This window comes from Cyanistes caeruleus, chromosome 17 (assembly GCF_971803275.1).
Source record: "Cyanistes caeruleus chromosome 17, bCyaCae1.hap1.1, whole genome shotgun sequence".
In the NCBI taxonomy this organism is placed as follows: domain Eukaryota; kingdom Metazoa; phylum Chordata; class Aves; order Passeriformes; family Paridae; genus Cyanistes; species Cyanistes caeruleus.
Window position 1 is genome coordinate 154598 of NC_141717.1, and position 19897 is coordinate 174494.

General features: G+C 50.2%; 1 long non-coding RNA gene across 1 annotated transcript; it reads right to left on the minus strand.

Annotated features, from left to right (window-relative positions):
* Window positions 1-917: 917 nt before the first annotated feature.
* On the minus strand, window positions 918-19337 carry LOC147649972 (uncharacterized). The gene is made up of 7 exons (XR_015277244.1): window positions 17592-19337; window positions 17269-17502; window positions 14440-16977; window positions 14112-14345; window positions 11283-13820; window positions 4641-4874; window positions 918-1192 (listed from the first exon to the last, which is right to left on the minus strand). It is a non-coding gene; the product is annotated as an uncharacterized LOC147649972 (long non-coding RNA).
* Window positions 19338-19897: the final 560 nt, after the last annotated feature.

The following is a 19897-nucleotide window of genomic DNA, read 5'->3' on the forward strand; positions in this document are numbered from 1 at the left end:
CAGGCTGCTGTTTGCTCTGCTGAAAGACTCTTGCAGGACTCTTGTGGCCCCTCTCCATGCAATGGAAATCCTTGCCACAGCTCTCAGTTGAGGCACTGGCATTTCCAGAGCCAGATTCAGGCACAATCCTACTGCCTGCTGAGCATCTGGGAAAGGTGCTGAGCATCTTCAGGCCTAGAAGCACAAAAGAGCTTAGGCTCTCCCCGAACTGGGTTTTCAGGGCAGCTTTCCATATCTCTGCAAGATTTCTTCATCCCTCAACACGTCTGACTTTATTATGTCCAACGATGCATTTGGGTTTCTTCCGTCCTCTTGTGTGCCCGTGAGTAACCTTCCACGTGGATGAAGGAGATTGTGTACAGGACAATTGATTGCGGCATTGCCATTTGGCTTCACTGTCACTCAGTTGAACACGGTCCTTATCTAAGAAGGACTTCCAAGAAATGGGTAGGAGTTTTGGCTGTGAGAGGAGCAGAAAGCACATTTTCTACAGCAAATTGCTAGCTGATGCACTTTCCTCCCTGCCAAAATAGTGATTGCCATTCATCTTCCTGGGAAGAATGTAAAGACCCATTCAGAGATGCCAGGTTCAGCTGGCCTGTGGCTTTGTGTGCCTCATTTCACATGTCCAATTTCAAGGGCCACTAAAAGAGGCTCATGTTTGCCTTGCTACCCACAAGTGCTGTAGGTATTTCCAGGAGAAGAGGGAAAACATCGCTGTCCTGTGGTGTGGTAGAAATGCCACCACAACTGTGATTGTGTGAGCAAAGCCAGCCAGTGCTTTTTGGGGCAGCAGCAGCAGCTGAGAGTGTGGCAGAGCGGTTGTGATACTCTTTTTAGAGTCCTGCAAACATTGTTCCCGAAACAACCCACAGCTTTGCAAATGTGCCCGAAGAAAATGCAAAGAGAACTGGGGTGTGAAAATCAAAGACTGTTTATCTGTAGAAGAAAAGGAACAAGAATGAACTACACCACATATTTACACTGTAAGAATATTGGTAACAACAACAACAACAACCACAACAACAACAACAAACTATAGAACCTATTTACCTGAGAAGAGATCTAACAAAACTCTATGAAACGTATTTACAGACAACTTAAACAAACTCTAAAACCTCTATCCTGAACACAACAACTGTAAAACGTATGTACAGCAGGGTGGCATCTGTGTCTGTGATGTCCCTAAGTCCTGGAAGAAAAACAAGTAGCACGGTCAGTGCAGTCAGGCACGGAAGGGTGTTCCATGTGCTGCCGGGCTGGGACACTGGCCCAGTGGGACTCTGCTGCCAGAAGGGAGCCTGGCTGGGGGCTGTGGCCCAGGCACTGGAACAGGGCTTGTGTGGCCCACAGCAAGCCCAGGCCAGGCCAGGGATGGCCAGCAGAATCCAGTGCATGGGCTAGCGTGTCCCTGAGCAGGAAGTGCCCAGCCCGGCCCCAGGCTGGCAGCAGGGGCCCCACTCTGCCTGTGGGGAGCACCTGCCTGTTCTGCTGCTGGCATCGGTCTTCATCCCAAGACCATGTCTTCCTCCTTGTCTTTTAGATCAATATCCATCTCTTCAACATAATCTTTCGTTTCCACCTCCATCTCTTCCTCTGTCTCGTACATATCCACATCCATCTCTTGCTCTCCAGTATCCTCTCCGTCCACTTCCATGGCTTCTTCTCTATCAGTCTGTGTATCGACGTCCGTCTCCTCCTCTCCGTCTGTGCCAGCCTGCAGAGGTAGCAAAATTTCCCACACTGTCCCACAGAGCTCCAGCCCAGCCAGGCAGCTGCGGGGTGTCCGCCTCCGTGGAATAGTACCATAGCTCTTTTGGAACAAATGCAGACATCCTGCAGGGATGGAGAGCAAAATCCAAGCGATGGGGAGCTTTGGGGACTGCTGGGGGAATCAGGGAGCAGGTGGCAACAAGGTGACAGGGGTAGGCTTGGAGCAGGGTGAATGAAGAGCGTGCTGGCACAAGGAGCCAAGGGTTGTGTTGTGGCCGTTGCTGGATGCTGGAAGTTCTAGCTGGAGCGTGCACTGTGACATCACCGCCAGGAGTTCAGGCCCAGGCTGAAGTGGACAACGGAGACCGTAGAATGAATGATGGAATCCCTGGGTGCTTGGGCTTGGAAGGGACCCTAAAGACCATCTTGTTCCAAGCGGAGCGATCTTCCCCTAGAATAGGTTGCTCAGAGCCCCGCTCCCAGCTGGCCTTGGATGTTGCCAAGGATGGAGCATCCCCAGCCTCTGTGCACAGCCTGGGCCAGTGGCCCAGCAGCCGGAGTGGAAAAGAGCAGCTTCATTAGATCCAACTTCAAGCTCACTCCTGCAGTTGAAAGGCTTCTCCTCCCTGTGCCCATCTTTCCTAGAGCTGCAGGGAGGCCTCGCCAGCCCCCTTCTCTTTCCAGGCTGAGCATCCCCAGCCCCACACGGACAGCAGTCCGATGCGTGGCAGTCAAGGCTAAAGGGTAGCAAATGGCTACATCAGGAAGTGAGAGATGGAAGCTTTTGGAGATGGAAGCTTTACCTCTAAATGTAGAAAAGAAAGAGAAGTGGAGGGGGAAATGGTGGGACTCTGGCTCTGTTCTAACTGGCGAAGATTTTCTTTTCTTCTTTTCTGTCGTGCTAACCCAAGTTCTGTTGTTTGAAAGGAGGTTTAGCAAAATATCCATCGTCTTCTCCACTGCTGAAACACTGAACAACACCTGGGCAGGCTGAGGATGCAGAGCAAAACCTGCAAATATCTACTGCTGATCGTGATCCTGGGGAATGCAGCTAAAGCCAGCCAAAAGCAATTTCTGGAAAGTCAAGCCTGCTTTACGTTTTCTGGAGTTTGGTTGTGCCAACTTCACCAGTCATTTCTAAAAAAGGAAAAGAAACTCCAAGCAAAAGAGAGAAAAACACAAAGAAACCAACCCAAAGAAACCAATCAAACAAACAGATAAAACACCCCCAATCAAACCAAAGGCAATGAGAAGTTAGGACTAGTTGTAAGGATATCACAGCAGGCGAATGGCTGCTTCCTACTTGGATCACCATCCAAAGCCACCTAGAACAACTTGTCCAAAACATATCCAACAGGAGAAATGGAAAAAGTGATCCATGGCAGCTCTGCATTGTGGTGAAGGATGAGCATGCAGTGGTCCAGATGCAGCATTGCTCACCCTCCAGGCTGCTGTTTGCTCTGCTGAAAGACTCTTGCAGGACTCTTGTGGCCCCTCTCCATGCAATGGAAATCCTTGCCACAGCTCTCAGTTGAGGCACTGGCATTTCCAGAGCCAGATTCAGGCACAATCCTACTGCCTGCTGAGCATCTGGGAAAGCTGCTGAGCATCTTCAGGCCTAGAAGCACAAAAGAGCTCAGGCTCTCCCCGAACTGGGTTTTCAGGGCAGCTTTCCATACCTCTGCAAGATTTCTTCATCCCTCAACACGTCTGACTTTATTATGTCCAACGATGCATTTGGGTTTCTTCCGTCCTCTTGTGTGCCCGTGAGTAACCTTCCACGTGGATGAAGGAGATTGTGTACAGGACAATTGATTGCGGCATTGCCATTTGGCTTCACTGTCACTCAGTTGAACACGGTCCTTATCTAAGAAGGACTTCCAAGAAATGGGTAGGAGTTTTGGCTGTGAGAGGAGCAGAAAGCACATTTTCTACAGCAAATTGCTAGCTGATGCACTTTCCTCCCTGCCAAAATAGTGATTGCCATTCATCTTCCTGGGAAGAATGTAAAGACCCATTCAGAGATGCCAGGTTCAGCTGGCCTGTGGCTTTGTGTGCCTCATTTCACATGTCCAATTTCAAGGGCCACTAAAAGAGGCTCATGTTTGCCTTGCTACCCACAAGTGCTGTAGGTATTTCCAGGAGAAGAGGGAAAACATCGCTGTCCTGTGGTGTGGTAGAAATGCCACCACAACTGTGATTGTGTGAGCAAAGCCAGCCAGTGCTTTTTGGGGCAGCAGCAGCAGCTGAGAGTGTGGCAGAGCGGTTGTGATACTCTTTTTAGAGTCCTGCAAACATTGTTCCCGAAACAACCCACAGCTTTGCAAATGTGCCCGAAGAAAATGCAAAGAGAACTGGGGTGTGAAAATCAAAGACTGTTTATCTGTAGAGGAAAAGGAACAAGAATGAACTACACCACATATTTACACTGTAAGAATATTGGTAACAACAACAACAACAGCCACAACAACAACAACAAACTATAGAACCTATTTACCTGAGAAGAGATCTAACAAAACTCTATGAAACGTATTTACAGACAACTTAAACAAACTCTAAAACCTCTATCCTGAACACAACAACTGTAAAACGTATGTACAGCAGGGTGGCATCTGTGTCTGTGATGTCCCTAAGTCCTGGAAGAAAAACAAGTAGCACGGTCAGTGCAGTCAGGCACGGAAGGGTGTTCCATGTGCTGCCGGGCTGGGACACTGGCCCAGTGGGACTCTGCTGCCAGAAGGGAGCCTGGCTGGGGGCTGTGGCCCAGGCACTGGAACAGGGCTTGTGTGGCCCACAGCAAGCCCAGGCCAGGCCAGGGATGGCCAGCAGAATCCAGTGCATGGGCTAGCGTGTCCCTGAGCAAGAAGTGCCCAGCCCGGCCCCAGGCTGGCAGCAGGGGCCCCATTCTGCCTGTGGGGAGCACCTGCCTGTTCTGCTGCTGGCATCGGTCTTCATCCCAAGACCATGTCTTCCTCCTTGTCTTTTAGATCAATATCCATCTCTTCAACATAATCTTTCGTTTCCACCTCCATCTCTTCCTCTGTCTCGTACATATCCACATCCATCTCTTCCTCTCCAGTATCCTCTCCGTCCACTTCCATGGCTTCTTCTCTATCAGTCTGTGTATCGACGTCCGTCTCCTCCTCTCCGTCTGTGCCAGCCTGCAGAGGTAGCAAAATTTCCCAGCCTGTCCCACAGAGCTCCAGCCCAGCCAGGCAGCTGCGGGGTGTCCGCCTCCGTGGAATAGTACCATAGCTCTTTTGGAACAAATGCAGACATCCTGCAGGGATGGAGAGCAAAATCCAAGCGATGGGGAGCTTTGGGGACTGCTGGGGGAATCAGGGAGCAGGTGGCAACAAGGTGACAGGGGTAGGCTTGGAGCAGGGTGAATGAAGAGCGTGCTGGCACAAGGAGCCAAGGGTTGTGTTGTGGCCGTTGCTGGATGCTGGAAGTTCTAGCTGGAGCGTGCACTGTGACATCACCGCCAGGAGTTCAGGCCCAGGCTGAAGTGGACAACGGAGACCGTAGAATGAATGATGGAATCCCTGGGTGCTTGGGCTTGGAAGGGACCCTAAAGACCATCTTGTTCCAAGCGGAGCGATCTTCCCCTAGAATAGGTTGCTCAGAGCCCCGCTCCCAGCTGGCCTTGGATGTTGCCAAGGATGGAGCATCCCCAGCCTCTGTGCACAGCCTGGGCCAGTGGCCCAGCAGCCGGAGTGGAAAAGAGCAGCTTCATTAGATCCAACTTCAAGCTCACTCCTGCAGTTGAAAGGCTTCTCCTCCCTGTGCCCATCTTTCCTAGAGCTGCAGGGAGGCCTCGCCAGCCCCCTTCTCTTTCCAGGCTGAGCATCCCCAGCCCCACACGGACAGCAGTCCGATGCGTGGCAGTCAAGGCTAAAGGGTAGCAAATGGCTACATCAGGAAGTGAGAGATGGAAGCTTTTGGAGATGGAAGCTTTACCTCTAAATGTAGAAAAGAAAGAGAAGTGGAGGGGGAAATGGTGGGACTCTGGCTCTGTTCTAACTGGCGAAGATTTTCTTTTCTTCTTTTCTGTCGTGCTAACCCAAGTTCTGTTGTTTGAAAGGAGGTTTAGCAAAATATCCATCGTCTTCTCCACTGCTGAAACACTGAACAACACCTGGGCAGGCTGAGGATGCAGAGCAAAACCTGCAAATATCTACTGCTGATCGTGATCCTGGGGAATGCAGCTAAAGCCAGCCAAAAGCAATTTCTGGAAAGTCAAGCCTGCTTTACGTTTTCTGGAGTTTGCTTGTGCCAACTTCACCAGTCATTTCTAAAAAAGGAAAAGAAACTCCAAGCAAAAGAGAGAAAAACACAAAGAAACCAACCCAAAGAAACCAATCAAACAAACAGATAAAACACCCCCAATCAAACCAAAGGCAATGAGAAGTTAGGACTAGTTGTAAGGATATCACAGCAGGCGAATGGCTGCTTCCTACTTGGATCACCATCCAAAGCCACCTAGAACAACTTGTCCAAAACATATCCAACAGGACAAATGGAAAAAGTGATCCATGGCAGCTCTGCATTGTGGTGAAGGATGAGCATGCAGTGGTCCAGATGCAGCATTGCTCACCCTCCAGGCTGCTGTTTGCTCTGCTGAAAGACTCTTGCAGGACTCTTGTGGCCCCTCTCCATGCAATGGAAATCCTTGCCACAGCTCTCAGTTGAGGCACTGGCATTTCCAGAGCCAGATTCAGGCACAATCCTACTGCCTGCTGAGCATCTGGGAAAGCTGCTGAGCATCTTCAGGCCTAGAAGCACAAAAGAGCTCAGGCTCTCCCCGAACTGGGTTTTCAGGGCAGCTTTCCATATCTCTGCAAGATTTCTTCATCCCTCAACACGTCTGACTTTATTATGTCCAACGATGCATTTGGGTTTCTTCCGTCCTCTTGTGTGCCCGTGAGTAACCTTCCACGTGGATGAAGGAGATTGTGTACAGGACAATTGATTGCGGCATTGCCATTTGGCTTCACTGTCACTCAGCTGAACACGGTCCTTATCTAAGAAGGACTTCCAAGAAATGGGTTGGAGTTTTGGCTGTGAGAGGAGCAGAAAGCACATTTTCTACAGCAAATTGCTAGCTGATGCACTTTCCTCCCTGCCAAAATAGTGATTGCCATTCATCTTCCTGGGAAGAATGTAAAGACCCATTCAGAGATGCCAGGTTCAGCTGGCCTGTGGCTTTGTGTGCCTCATTTCACATGTCCAATTTCAAGGGCCACTAAAAGAGGCTCATGTTTGCCTTGCTACCCACAAGTGCTGTAGGTATTTCCAGGAGAAGAGGGAAAACATCGCTGTCCTGTGGTGTGGTAGAAATGCCACCACAACTGTGATTGTGTGAGCAAAGCCAGCCAGTGCTTTTTGGGGCAGCAGCAGCAGCTGAGAGTGTGGCAGAGCGGTTGTGATACTCTTTTTAGAGTCCTGCAAACATTGTTCCCGAAACAACCCACAGCTTTGCAAATGTGCCCGAAGAAAATGCAAAGAGAACTGGGGTGTGAAAATCAAAGACTGTTTATCTGTAGAAGAAAAGGAACAAGAATGAACTACACCACATATTTACACTGTAAGAATATTGGTAACAACAACAACAACAGCCACAACAACAACAACAAACTATAGAACCTATTTACCTGAGAAGAGATCTAACAAAACTCTATGAAACGTATTTACAGACAACTTAAACAAACTCTAAAACCTCTATCCTGAACACAACAACTGTAAAACGTATGTACAGCAGGGTGGCATCTGTGTCTGTGATGTCCCTAAGTCCTGGAAGAAAAACAAGTAGCACGGTCAGTGCAGTCAGGCACGGAAGGGTGTTCCATGTGCTGCCGGGCTGGGACACTGGCCCAGTGGGACTCTGCTGCCAGAAGGGAGCCTGGCTGGGGGCTGTGGCCCAGGCACTGGAACAGGGCTTGTGTGGCCCACAGCAAGCCCAGGCCAGGCCAGGGATGGCCAGCAGAATCCAGTGCATGGGCTAGCGTGTCCCTGAGCAGGAAGTGCCCAGCCCGGCCCCAGGCTGGCAGCAGGGGCCCCATTCTGCCTGTGGGGAGCACCTGCCTGTTCTGCTGCTGGCATCGGTCTTCATCCCAAGACCATGTCTTCCTCCTTGTCTTTTAGATCAATATCCATCTCTTCAACATAATCTTTCGTTTCCACCTCCATCTCTTCCTCTGTCTCGTACATATCCACATCCATCTCTTGCTCTCCAGTATCCTCTCCGTCCACTTCCATGGCTTCTTCTCTATCAGTCTGTGTATCGACGTCCGTCTCCTCCTCTCCGTCTGTGCCAGCCTGCAGAGGTAGCAAAATTTCCCAGCCTGTCCCACAGAGCTCCAGCCCAGCCAGGCAGCTGCGGGGTGTCCGCCTCCGTGGAATAGTACCATACCTCTTTTGGAACAAATGCAGACATCCTGCAGGGATGGAGAGCAAAATCCAAGCGATGGGGAGCTTTGGGGACTGCTGGGGGAATCAGGGAGCAGGTGGCAACAAGGTGACAGGGGTAGGCTTGGAGCAGGGTGAATGAAGAGCGTGCTGGCACAAGGAGCCAAGGGTTGTGTTGTGGCCGTTGCTGGATGCTGGAAGTTCTAGCTGGAGCGTGCACTGTGACATCACCGCCAGGAGTTCAGGCCCAGGCTGAAGTGGACAACGGAGACCGTAGAATGAATGATGGAATCCCTGGGTGCTTGGGCTTGGAAGGGACCCTAAAGACCATCTTGTTCCAAGCGGAGCGATCTTCCCCTAGAATAGGTTGCTCAGAGCCCCGCTCCCAGCTGGCCTTGGATGTTGCCAAGGATGGAGCATCCCCAGCCTCTGTGCACAGCCTGGGCCAGTGGCCCAGCAGCCGGAGTGGAAAAGAGCAGCTTCATTAGATCCAACTTCAAGCTCACTCCTGCAGTTGAAAGGCTTCTCCTCCCTGTGCCCATCTTTCCTAGAGCTGCAGGGAGGCCTCGCCAGCCCCCTTCTCTTTCCAGGCTGAGCATCCCCAGCCCCACACGGACAGCAGTCCGATGCGTGGCAGTCAAGGCTAAAGGGTAGCAAATGGCTACATCAGGAAGTGAGAGATGGAAGCTTTTGGAGATGGAAGCTTTACCTCTAAATGTAGAAAAGAAAGAGAAGTGGAGGGGGAAATGGTGGGACTCTGGCTCTGTTCTAACTGGCGAAGATTTTCTTTTCTTCTTTTCTGTCGTGCTAACCCAAGTTCTGTTGTTTGAAAGGAGGTTTAGCAAAATATCCATCGTCTTCTCCACTGCTGAAACACTGAACAACACCTGGGCAGGCTGAGGATGCAGAGCAAAACCTGCAAATATCTACTGCTGATCGTGATCCTGGGGAATGCAGCTAAAGCCAGCCAAAAGCAATTTCTGGAAAGTCAAGCCTGCTTTACGTTTTCTGGAGTTTGCTTGTGCCAACTTCACCAGTCATTTCTAAAAAAGGAAAAGAAACTCCAAGCAAAAGAGAGAAAAACACAAAGAAACCAACCCAAAGAAACCAATCAAACAAACAGATAAAACACCCCCAATCAAACCAAAGGCAATGAGAAGTTAGGACTAGTTGTAAGGATATCACAGCAGGCGAATGGCTGCTTCCTACTTGGATCACCATCCAAAGCCACCTAGAACAACTTGTCCAAAACATATCCAACAGGACAAATGGAAAAAGTGATCCATGGCAGCTCTGCATTGTGGTGAAGGATGAGCATGCAGTGGTCCAGATGCAGCATTGCCCACCCTCCAGGCTGCTGTTTGCTCTGCTGAAAGACTCTTGCAGGACTCTTGTGGCCCCTCTCCATGCAATGGAAATCCTTGCCACAGCTCTCAGTTGAGGCACTGGCATTTCCAGAGCCAGATTCAGGCACAATCCTACTGCCTGCTGAGCATCTGGGAAAGCTGCTGAGCATCTTCAGGCCTAGAAGCACAAAAGAGCTCAGGCTCTCCCCGAACTGGGTTTTCAGGGCAGCTTTCCATATCTCTGCAAGATTTCTTCATCCCTCAACACGTCTGACTTTATTATGTCCAACGATGCATTTGGGTTTCTTCCGTCCTCTTGTGTGCCCGTGAGTAACCTTCCACGTGGATGAAGGAGATTGTGTACAGGACAATTGATTGCGGCATTGCCATTTGGCTTCACTGTCACTCAGTTGAACACGGTCCTTATCTAAGAAGGACTTCCAAGAAATGGGTAGGAGTTTTGGCTGTGAGAGGAGCAGAAAGCACATTTTCTACAGCAAATTGCTAGCTGATGCACTTTCCTCCCTGCCAAAATAGTGATTGCCATTCATCTTCCTGGGAAGAATGTAAAGACCCATTCAGAGATGCCAGGTTCAGCTGGCCTGTGGCTTTGTGTGCCTCATTTCACATGTCCAATTTCAAGGGCCACTAAAAGAGGCTCATGTTTGCCTTGCTACCCACAAGTGCTGTAGGTATTTCCAGGAGAAGAGGGAAAACATCGCTGTCCTGTGGTGTGGTAGAAATGCCACCACAACTGTGATTGTGTGAGCAAAGCCAGCCAGTGCTTTTTGGGGCAGCAGCAGCAGCTGAGAGTGTGGCAGAGCGGTTGTGATACTCTTTTTAGAGTCCTGCAAACATTGTTCCCGAAACAACCCACAGCTTTGCAAATGTGCCCGAAGAAAATGCAAAGAGAACTGGGGTGTGAAAATCAAAGACTGTTTATCTGTAGAAGAAAAGGAACAAGAATGAACTACACCACATATTTACACTGTAAGAATATTGGTAACAACAACAACAACAGCCACAACAACAACAACAAACTATAGAACCTATTTACCTGAGAAGAGATCTAACAAAACTCTATGAAACGTATTTACAGACAACTTAAACAAACTCTAAAACCTCTATCCTGAACACAACAACTGTAAAACGTATGTACAGCAGGGTGGCATCTGTGTCTGTGATGTCCCTAAGTCCTGGAAGAAAAACAAGTAGCACGGTCAGTGCAGTCAGGCACGGAAGGGTGTTCCATGTGCTGCCGGGCTGGGACACTGGCCCAGTGGGACTCTGCTGCCAGAAGGGAGCCTGGCTGGGGGCTGTGGCCCAGGCACTGGAACAGGGCTTGTGTGGCCCACAGCAAGCCCAGGCCAGGCCAGGGATGGCCAGCAGAATCCAGTGCATGGGCTAGTGTGCCCCTGAGCAGGAAGTGCCCAGCCCGGCCCCAGGCTGGCAGCAGGGGCCCCACTCTGCCTGTGGGGAGCACCTGCCTGTTCTGCTGCTGGCATCGGTCTTCATCCCAAGACCATGTCTTCCTCCTTGTCTTTTAGATCAATATCCATCTCTTCAATATAATCTTTCGTTTACACCTCCATCTCTTCCTCTGTCTCGTACATATCCACATCCATCTCTTGCTCTCCAGTATCCTCTCCGTCCACTTCCATGGCTTCTTCTCTATCAGTCTGTGTATCGACGTCCTTCTCCTCCTCTCCGTCTGTGCCAGCCTGCAGAGGTAGCAAAATTTCCCAGTCTGTCCCACAGAGCTCCAGCCCAGCCAGGCAGCTGCGGGGTGTCCGCCTCCGTGGAATAGTACCATACCTCTTTTGGAACAAATGCAGACATCCTGCAGGGATGGAGAGCAAAATCCAAGCGATGGGGAGCTTTGGGGACTGCTGGGGGAATCAGGGAGCAGGTGGCAACAAGGTGACAGGGGTAGGCTTGGAGCAGGGTGAATGAAGAGCGTGCTGGCACAAGGAGCCAAGGGTTGTGTTGTGGCCGTTGCTGGATGCTGGAAGTTCTAGCTGGAGCGTGCACTGTGACATCACCGCCAGGAGTTCAGGCCCAGGCTGAAGTGGACAACGGAGACCGTAGAATGAATGATGGAATCCCTGGGTGCTTGGGCTTGGAAGGGACCCTAAAGACCGTCTTGTTCCAAGCGGAGCGATCTTCCCCTAGAATAGGTTGCTCAGAGCCCCGCTCCCAGCTGGCCTTGGATGTTGCCAAGGATGGAGCATCCCCAGCCTCTGTGCACAGCCTGGGCCAGTGGCCCAGCAGCCGGAGTGGAAAAGAGCAGCTTCATTAGATCCAACTTCAAGCTCACTCCTGCAGTTGAAAGGCTTCTCCTCCCTGTGCCCATCTTTCCTAGAGCTGCAGGGAGGCCTCGCCAGCCCCCTTCTCTTTCCAGGCTGAGCATCCCCAGCCCCACACGGACAGCAGTCCGATGCGTGGCAGTCAAGGCTAAAGGGTAGCAAATGGCTACATCAGGAAGTGAGAGATGGAAGCTTTTGGAGATGGAAGCTTTACCTCTAAATGTAGAAAAGAAAGAGAAGTGGAGGGGGAAATGGTGGGACTCTGGCTCTGTTCTAACTGGCGAAGATTTTCTTTTCTTCTTTTCTGTCGTGCTAACCCAAGTTTTGTTGTTTGAAAGGAGGTTTAGCAAAATATCCATCGTCTTCTCCACTGCTGAAACACTGAACAACACCTGGGCAGGCTGAGGATGCAGAGCAAAACCTGCAAATATCTACTGCTGATGGTGATCCTGGGGAATGCAGCTAAAGCCAGCCAAAAGCAATTTCTGGAAAGTCAAGCCTGCTTTACGTTTTCTGGAGTTTGGTTGTGCCAACTTCACCAGTCATTTCTAAAAAAGGAAAAGAAACTCCAAGCAAAAGAGAGAAAAACACAAAGAAACCAACCCAAAGAAACCAATCAAACAAACAGATAAAACACCCCCAATCAAACCAAAGGCAATGAGAAGTTAGGACTAGTTGTAAGGATATCACAGCAGGCGAATGGCTGCTTCCTACTTGGATCACCATCCAAAGCCACCTAGAACAACTTGTCCAAAACATATCCAACAGGACAAATGGAAAAAGTGATCCATGGCAGCTCTGCATTGTGGTGAAGGATGAGCATGCAGTGGTCCAGATGCAGCATTGCCCACCCTCCAGGCTGCTGTTTGCTCTGCTGAAAGACTCTTGCAGGACTCTTGTGGCCCCTCTCCATGCAATGGAAATCCTTGCCACAGCTCTCAGTTGAGGCACTGGCATTTCCAGAGCCAGATTCAGGCACAATCCTACTGCCTGCTGAGCATCTGGGAAAGGTGCTGAGCATCTTCAGGCCTAGAAGCACAAAAGAGCTCAGGCTCTCCCCGAACTGGGTTTTCAGGGCAGCTTTCCATATCTCTGCAAGATTTCTTCATCCCTCCACACGTCTGACTTTATTATGTCCAACGATGCATTTGGGTTTCTTCCGTCCTCTTGTGTGCCCGTGAGTAACCTTCCACGTGGATGAAGGAGATTGTGTACAGGACAATTGATTGCGGCATTGCCATTTGGCTTCACTGTCACTCAGTTGAACACGGTCCTTATCTAAGAAGGACTTCCAAGAAATGGGTAGGAGTTTTGGCTGTGAGAGGAGCAGAAAGCACATTTTCTACAGCAAATTGCTAGCTGATGCACTTTCCTCCCTGCCAAAATAGTGATTGCCATTCATCTTCCTGGGAAGAATGTAAAGACCCATTCAGAGATGCCAGGTTCAGCTGGCCTGTGGCTTTGTGTGCCTCATTTCACATGTCCAATTTCAAAGGCCACTAAAAGAGGCTCATGTTTGCCTTGCTACCCACAAGTGCTGTAGGTATTTCCAGGAGAAGAGGGAAAACATCGCTGTCCTGTGGTGTGGTAGAAATGCCACCACAACTGTGATTGTGTGAGCAAAGCCAGCCAGTGCTTTTTGGGGCAGCAGCAGCAGCTGAGAGTGTGGCAGAGCAGTTGTGATACTCTTTTTAGAGTCCTGCAAACATTGTTCCCGAAACAACCCACAGCTTTGCAAATGTGCCCGAAGAAAATGCAAAGAGAACTGGGGTGTGAAAATCAAAGACTGTTTATCTGTAGAAGAAAAGGAACAAGAATGAACTACACCACATATTTACACTGTAAGAATATTGGTAACAACAACAACAACAACCACAACAACAACAACAAACTATAGAACCTATTTACCTGAGAAGAGATCTAACAAAACTCTATGAAACGTATTTACAGACAACTTAAACAAACTCTAAAACCTCTATCCTGAACACAACAACTGTAAAACGTATGTACAGCAGGGTGGCATCTGTGTCTGTGATGTCCCTAAGTCCTGGAAGAAAAACAAGTAGCACGGTCAGTGCAGTCAGGCACGGAAGGGTGTTCCATGTGCTGCCGGGCTGGGACACTGGCCCAGTGGGACTCTGCTGCCAGAAGGGAGCCTGGCTGGGGGCTGTGGCCCAGGCACTGGAACAGGGCTTGTGTGGCCCACAGCAAGCCCAGGCCAGGCCAGGGATGGCCAGCAGAATCCAGTGCATGGGCTAGCGTGTCCCTGAGCAGGAAGTGCCCAGCCCGGCCCCAGGCTGGCAGCAGGGGCCCCATTCTGCCTGTGGGGAGCACCTGCCTGTTCTGCTGCTGGCATCGGTCTTCATCCCAAGACCATGTCTTCCTCCTTGTCTTTTAGATCAATATCCATCTCTTCAACATAATCTTTCGTTTCCACCTCCATCTCTTCCTCTGTCTCGTACATATCCACATCCATCTCTTCCTCTCCAGTATCCTCTCCGTCCACTTCCATGGCTTCTTCTCTATCAGTCTGTGTATCGACGTCCGTCTCCTCCTCTCCGTCTGTGCCAGCCTGCAGAGGTAGCAAAATTTCCCAGCCTGTCCCACAGAGCTCCAGCCCAGCCAGGCAGCTGCGGGGTGTCCGCCTCCGTGGAATAGTACCATACCTCTTTTGGAACAAATGCAGACATCCTGCAGGGATGGAGAGCAAAATCCAAGCGATGGGGAGCTTTGGGGACTGCTGGGGGAATCAGGGAGCAGGTGGCAACAAGGTGACAGGGGTAGGCTTGGAGCAGGGTGAATGAAGAGCGTGCTGGCACAAGGAGCCAAGGGTTGTGTTGTGGCCGTTGCTGGATGCTGGAAGTTCTAGCTGGAGCGTGCACTGTGACATCACCGCCAGGAGTTCAGGCCCAGGCTGAAGTGGACAACGGAGACCGTAGAATGAATGATGGAATCCCTGGGTGCTTGGGCTTGGAAGGGACCCTAAAGACCATCTTGTTCCAAGCGGAGCGATCTTCCCCTAGAATAGGTTGCTCAGAGCCCCGCTCCCAGCTGGCCTTGGATGTTGCCAAGGATGGAGCATCCCCAGCCTCTGTGCACAGCCTGGGCCAGTGGCCCAGCAGCCGGAGTGGAAAAGAGCAGCTTCATTAGATCCAACTTCAAGCTCACTCCTGCAGTTGAAAGGCTTCTCCTCCCTGTGCCCATCTTTCCTAGAGCTGCAGGGAGGCCTCGCCAGCCCCCTTCTCTTTCCAGGCTGAGCATCCCCAGCCCCACACGGACAGCAGTCCGATGCGTGGCAGTCAAGGCTAAAGGGTAGCAAATGGCTACATCAGGAAGTGAGAGATGGAAGCTTTTGGAGATGGAAGCTTTACCTCTAAATGTAGAAAAGAAAGAGAAGTGGAGGGGGAAATGGTGGGACTCTGGCTCTGTTCTAACTGGCGAAGATTTTCTTTTCTTCTTTTCTGTCGTGCTAACCCAAGTTCTGTTGTTTGAAAGGAGGTTTAGCAAAATATCCATCGTCTTCTCCACTGCTGAAACACTGAACAACACCTGGGCAGGCTGAGGATGCAGAGCAAAACCTGCAAATATCTACTGCTGATCGTGATCCTGGGGAATGCAGCTAAAGCCAGCCAAAAGCAATTTCTGGAAAGTCAAGCCTGCTTTACGTTTTCTGGAGTTTGCTTGTGCCAACTTCACCAGTCATTTCTAAAAAAGGAAAAGAAACTCCAAGCAAAAGAGAGAAAAACACAAAGAAACCAACCCAAAGAAACCAATCAAACAAACAGATAAAACACCCCCAATCAAACCAAAGGCAATGAGAAGTTAGGACTAGTTGTAAGGATATCACAGCAGGCGAATGGCTGCTTCCTACTTGGATCACCATCCAAAGCCACCTAGAACAACTTGTCCAAAACATATCCAACAGGACAAATGGAAAAAGTGATCCATGGCAGCTCTGCATTGTGGTGAAGGATGAGCATGCAGTGGTCCAGATGCAGCATTGCCCACCCTCCAGGCTGCTGTTTGCTCTGCTGAAAGACTCTTGCAGGACTCTTGTGGCCCCTCTCCATGCAATGGAAATCCTTGCCACAGCTCTCAGTTGAGGCACTGGCATTTCCAGAGCCAGATTCAGGCACAATCCTACTGCCTGCTGAGCATCTGGGAAAGGTGCTGAGCATCTTCAGGCCTACAAGCACAAAAGAGCTCAGGCTCTCCCCGAACTGGGTTTTCAGGGCAGCTTTCCATATCTCTGCAAGATTTCTTCATCCCTCAACACGTCTGACTTTATTATGTCCAACGATGCATTTGGGTTTCTTCCGTCCTCTTGTGTGCCCGTGAGTAACCTTCCACGTGGATGAAGGAGATTGTGTACAGGACAATTGATTGCGGCATTGCCATTTGGCTTCACTGTCACTCAGCTGAACACGGTCCTTATCTAAGAAGGACTTCCAAGAAATGGGTTGGAGTTTTGGCTGTGAGAGGAGCAGAAAGCACATTTTCTACAGCAAATTGCTAGCTGATGCACTTTCCTCCCTGCCAAAATAGTGATTGCCATTCATCTTCCTGGGAAGAATGTAAAGACCCATTCAGAGATGCCAGGTTCAGCTGGCCTGTGGCTTTGTGTGCCTCATTTCACATGTCCAATTTCAAGGGCCACTAAAAGAGGCTCATGTTTGCCTTGCTACCCACAAGTGCTGTAGGTATTTCCAGGAGAAGAGGGAAAACATCGCTGTCCTGTGGTGTGGTAGAAATGCCACCACAACTGTGATTGTGTGAGCAAAGCCAGCCAGTGCTTTTTGGGGCAGCAGCAGCAGCTGAGAGTGTGGCAGAGCGGTTGTGATACTCTTTTTAGAGTCCTGCAAACATTGTTCCCGAAACAACCCACAGCTTTGCAAATGTGCCCGAAGAAAATGCAAAGAGAACTGGGGTGTGAAAATCAAAGACTGTTTATCTGTAGAAGAAAAGGAACAAGAATGAACTACACCACATATTTACACTGTAAGAATATTGGTAACAACAACAACAACAGCCACAACAACAACAACAAACTATAGAACCTATTTACCTGAGAAGAGATCTAACAAAACTCTATGAAACGTATTTACAGACAACTTAAACAAACTCTAAAACCTCTATCCTGAACACAACAACTGTAAAACGTATGTACAGCAGGGTGGCATCTGTGTCTGTGATGTCCCTAAGTCCTGGAAGAAAAACAAGTAGCACGGTCAGTGCAGTCAGGCACGGAAGGGTGTTCCATGTGCTGCCGGGCTGGGACACTGGCCCAGTGGGACTCTGCTGCCAGAAGGGAGCCTGGCTGGGGGCTGTGGCCCAGGCACTGGAACAGGGCTTGTGTGGCCCACAGCAAGCCCAGGCCAGGCCAGGGATGGCCAGCAGAATCCAGTGCATGGGCTAGCGTGTCCCTGAGCAGGAAGTGCCCAGCCCGGCCCCAGGCTGGCAGCAGGGGCCCCATTCTGCCTGTGGGGAGCACCTGCCTGTTCTGCTGCTGGCATCGGTCTTCATCCCAAGACCATGTCTTCCTCCTTGTCTTTTAGATCAATATCCATCTCTTCAACATAATCTTTCGTTTCCACCTCCATCTCTTCCTCTGTCTCGTACATATCCACATCCATCTCTTCCTCTCCAGTATCCTCTCCGTCCACTTCCATGGCTTCTTCTCTATCAGTCTGTGTATCGACGTCCGTCTCCTCCTCTCCGTCTGTGCCAGCCTGCAGAGGTAGCAAAATTTCCCACACTGTCCCACAGAGCTCCAGCCCAGCCAGGCAGCTGCGGGGTGTCCGCCTCCGTGGAATAGTACCATAGCTCTTTTGGAACAAATGCAGACATCCTGCAGGGATGGAGAGCAAAATCCAAGCGATGGGGAGCTTTGGGGACTGCTGGGGGAATCAGGGAGCAGGTGGCAACAAGGTGACAGGGGTAGGCTTGGAGCAGGGTGAATGAAGAGCGTGCTGGCACAAGGAGCCAAGGGTTGTGTTGTGGCCGTTGCTGGATGCTGGAAGTTCTAGCTGGAGCGTGCACTGTGACATCACCGCCAGGAGTTCAGGCCCAGGCTGAAGTGGACAACGGAGACCGTAGAATGAATGATGGAATCCCTGGGTGCTTGGGCTTGGAAGGGACCCTAAAGACCATCTTGTTCCAAGCGGAGCGATCTTCCCCTAGAATAGGTTGCTCAGAGCCCCGCTCCCAGCTGGCCTTGGATGTTGCCAAGGATGGAGCATCCCCAGCCTCTGTGCACAGCCTGGGCCAGTGGCCCAGCAGCCGGAGTGGAAAAGAGCAGCTTCATTAGATCCAACTTCAAGCTCACTCCTGCAGTTGAAAGGCTTCTCCTCCCTGTGCCCATCTTTCCTAGAGCTGCAGGGAGGCCTCGCCAGCCCCCTTCTCTTTCCAGGCTGAGCATCCCCAGCCCCACACGGACAGCAGTCCGATGCGTGGCAGTCAAGGCTAAAGGGTAGCAAATGGCTACATCAGGAAGTGAGAGATGGAAGCTTTTGGAGATGGAAGCTTTACCTCTAAATGTAGAAAAGAAAGAGAAGTGGAGGGGGAAATGGTGGGACTCTGGCTCTGTTCTAACTGGCGAAGATTTTCTTTTCTTCTTTTCTGTCGTGCTAACCCAAGTTCTGTTGTTTGAAAGGAGGTTTAGCAAAATATCCATCGTCTTCTCCACTGCTGAAACACTGAACAACACCTGGGCAGGCTGAGGATGCAGAGCAAAACCTGCAAATATCTACTGCTGATCGTGATCCTGGGGAATGCAGCTAAAGCCAGCCAAAAGCAATTTCTGGAAAGTCAAGCCTGCTTTACGTTTTCTGGAGTTTGCTTGTGCCAACTTCACCAGTCATTTCTAAAAAAGGAAAAGAAACTCCAAGCAAAAGAGAGAAAAACACAAAGAAACCAACCCAAAGAAACCAATCAAACAAACAGATAAAACACCCCCAATCAAACCAAAGGCAATGAGAAGTTAGGACTAGTTGTAAGGATATCACAGCAGGCGAATGGCTGCTTCCTACTTGGATCACCATCCAAAGCCACCTAGAACAACTTGTCCAAAACATATCCAACAGGACAAATGGAAAAAGTGATCCATGGCAGCTCTGCATTGTGGTGAAGGATGAGCATGCAGTGGTCCAGATGCAGCATTGCCCACCCTCCAGGCTGCTGTTTGCTCTGCTGAAAGACTCTTGCAGGACTCTTGTGGCCCCTCTCCATGCAATGGAAATCCTTGCCACAGCTCTCAGTTGAGGCACTGGCATTTCCAGAGCCAGATTCAGGCACAATCCTACTGCCTGCTGAGCATCTGGGAAAGGTGCTGAGCATCTTCAGGCCTACAAGCACAAAAGAGCTCAGGCTCTCCCCGAACTGGGTTTTCAGGGCAGCTTTCCATATCTCTGCAAGATTTCTTCATCCCTCAACACGTCTGACTTTATTATGTCCAACGATGCATTTGGGTTTCTTCCGTCCTCTTGTGTGCCCGTGAGTAACCTTCCACGTGGATGAAGGAGATTGTGTACAGGACAATTGATTGCGGCATTGCCATTTGGCTTCACTGTCACTCAGCTGAACACGGTCCTTATCTAAGAAGGACTTCCAAGAAATGGGTTGGAGTTTTGGCTGTGAGAGGAGCAGAAAGCACATTTTCTACAGCAAATTGCTAGCTGATGCACTTTCCTCCCTGCCAAAATAGTGATTGCCATTCATCTTCCTGGGAAGAATGTAAAGACCCATTCAGAGATGCCAGGTTCAGCTGGCCTGTGGCTTTGTGTGCCTCATTTCACATGTCCAATTTCAAGGGCCACTAAAAGAGGCTCATGTTTGCCTTGCTACCCACAAGTGCTGTAGGTATTTCCAGGAGAAGAGGGAAAACATCGCTGTCCTGTGGTGTGGTAGAAATGCCACCACAACTGTGATTGTGTGAGCAAAGCCAGCCAGTGCTTTTTGGGGCAGCAGCAGCAGCTGAGAGTGTGGCAGAGCGGTTGTGATACTCTTTTTAGAGTCCTGCAAACATTGTTCCCGAAACAACCCACAGCTTTGCAAATGTGCCCGAAGAAAATGCAAAGAGAACTGGGGTGTGAAAATCAAAGACTGTTTATCTGTAGAAGAAAAGGA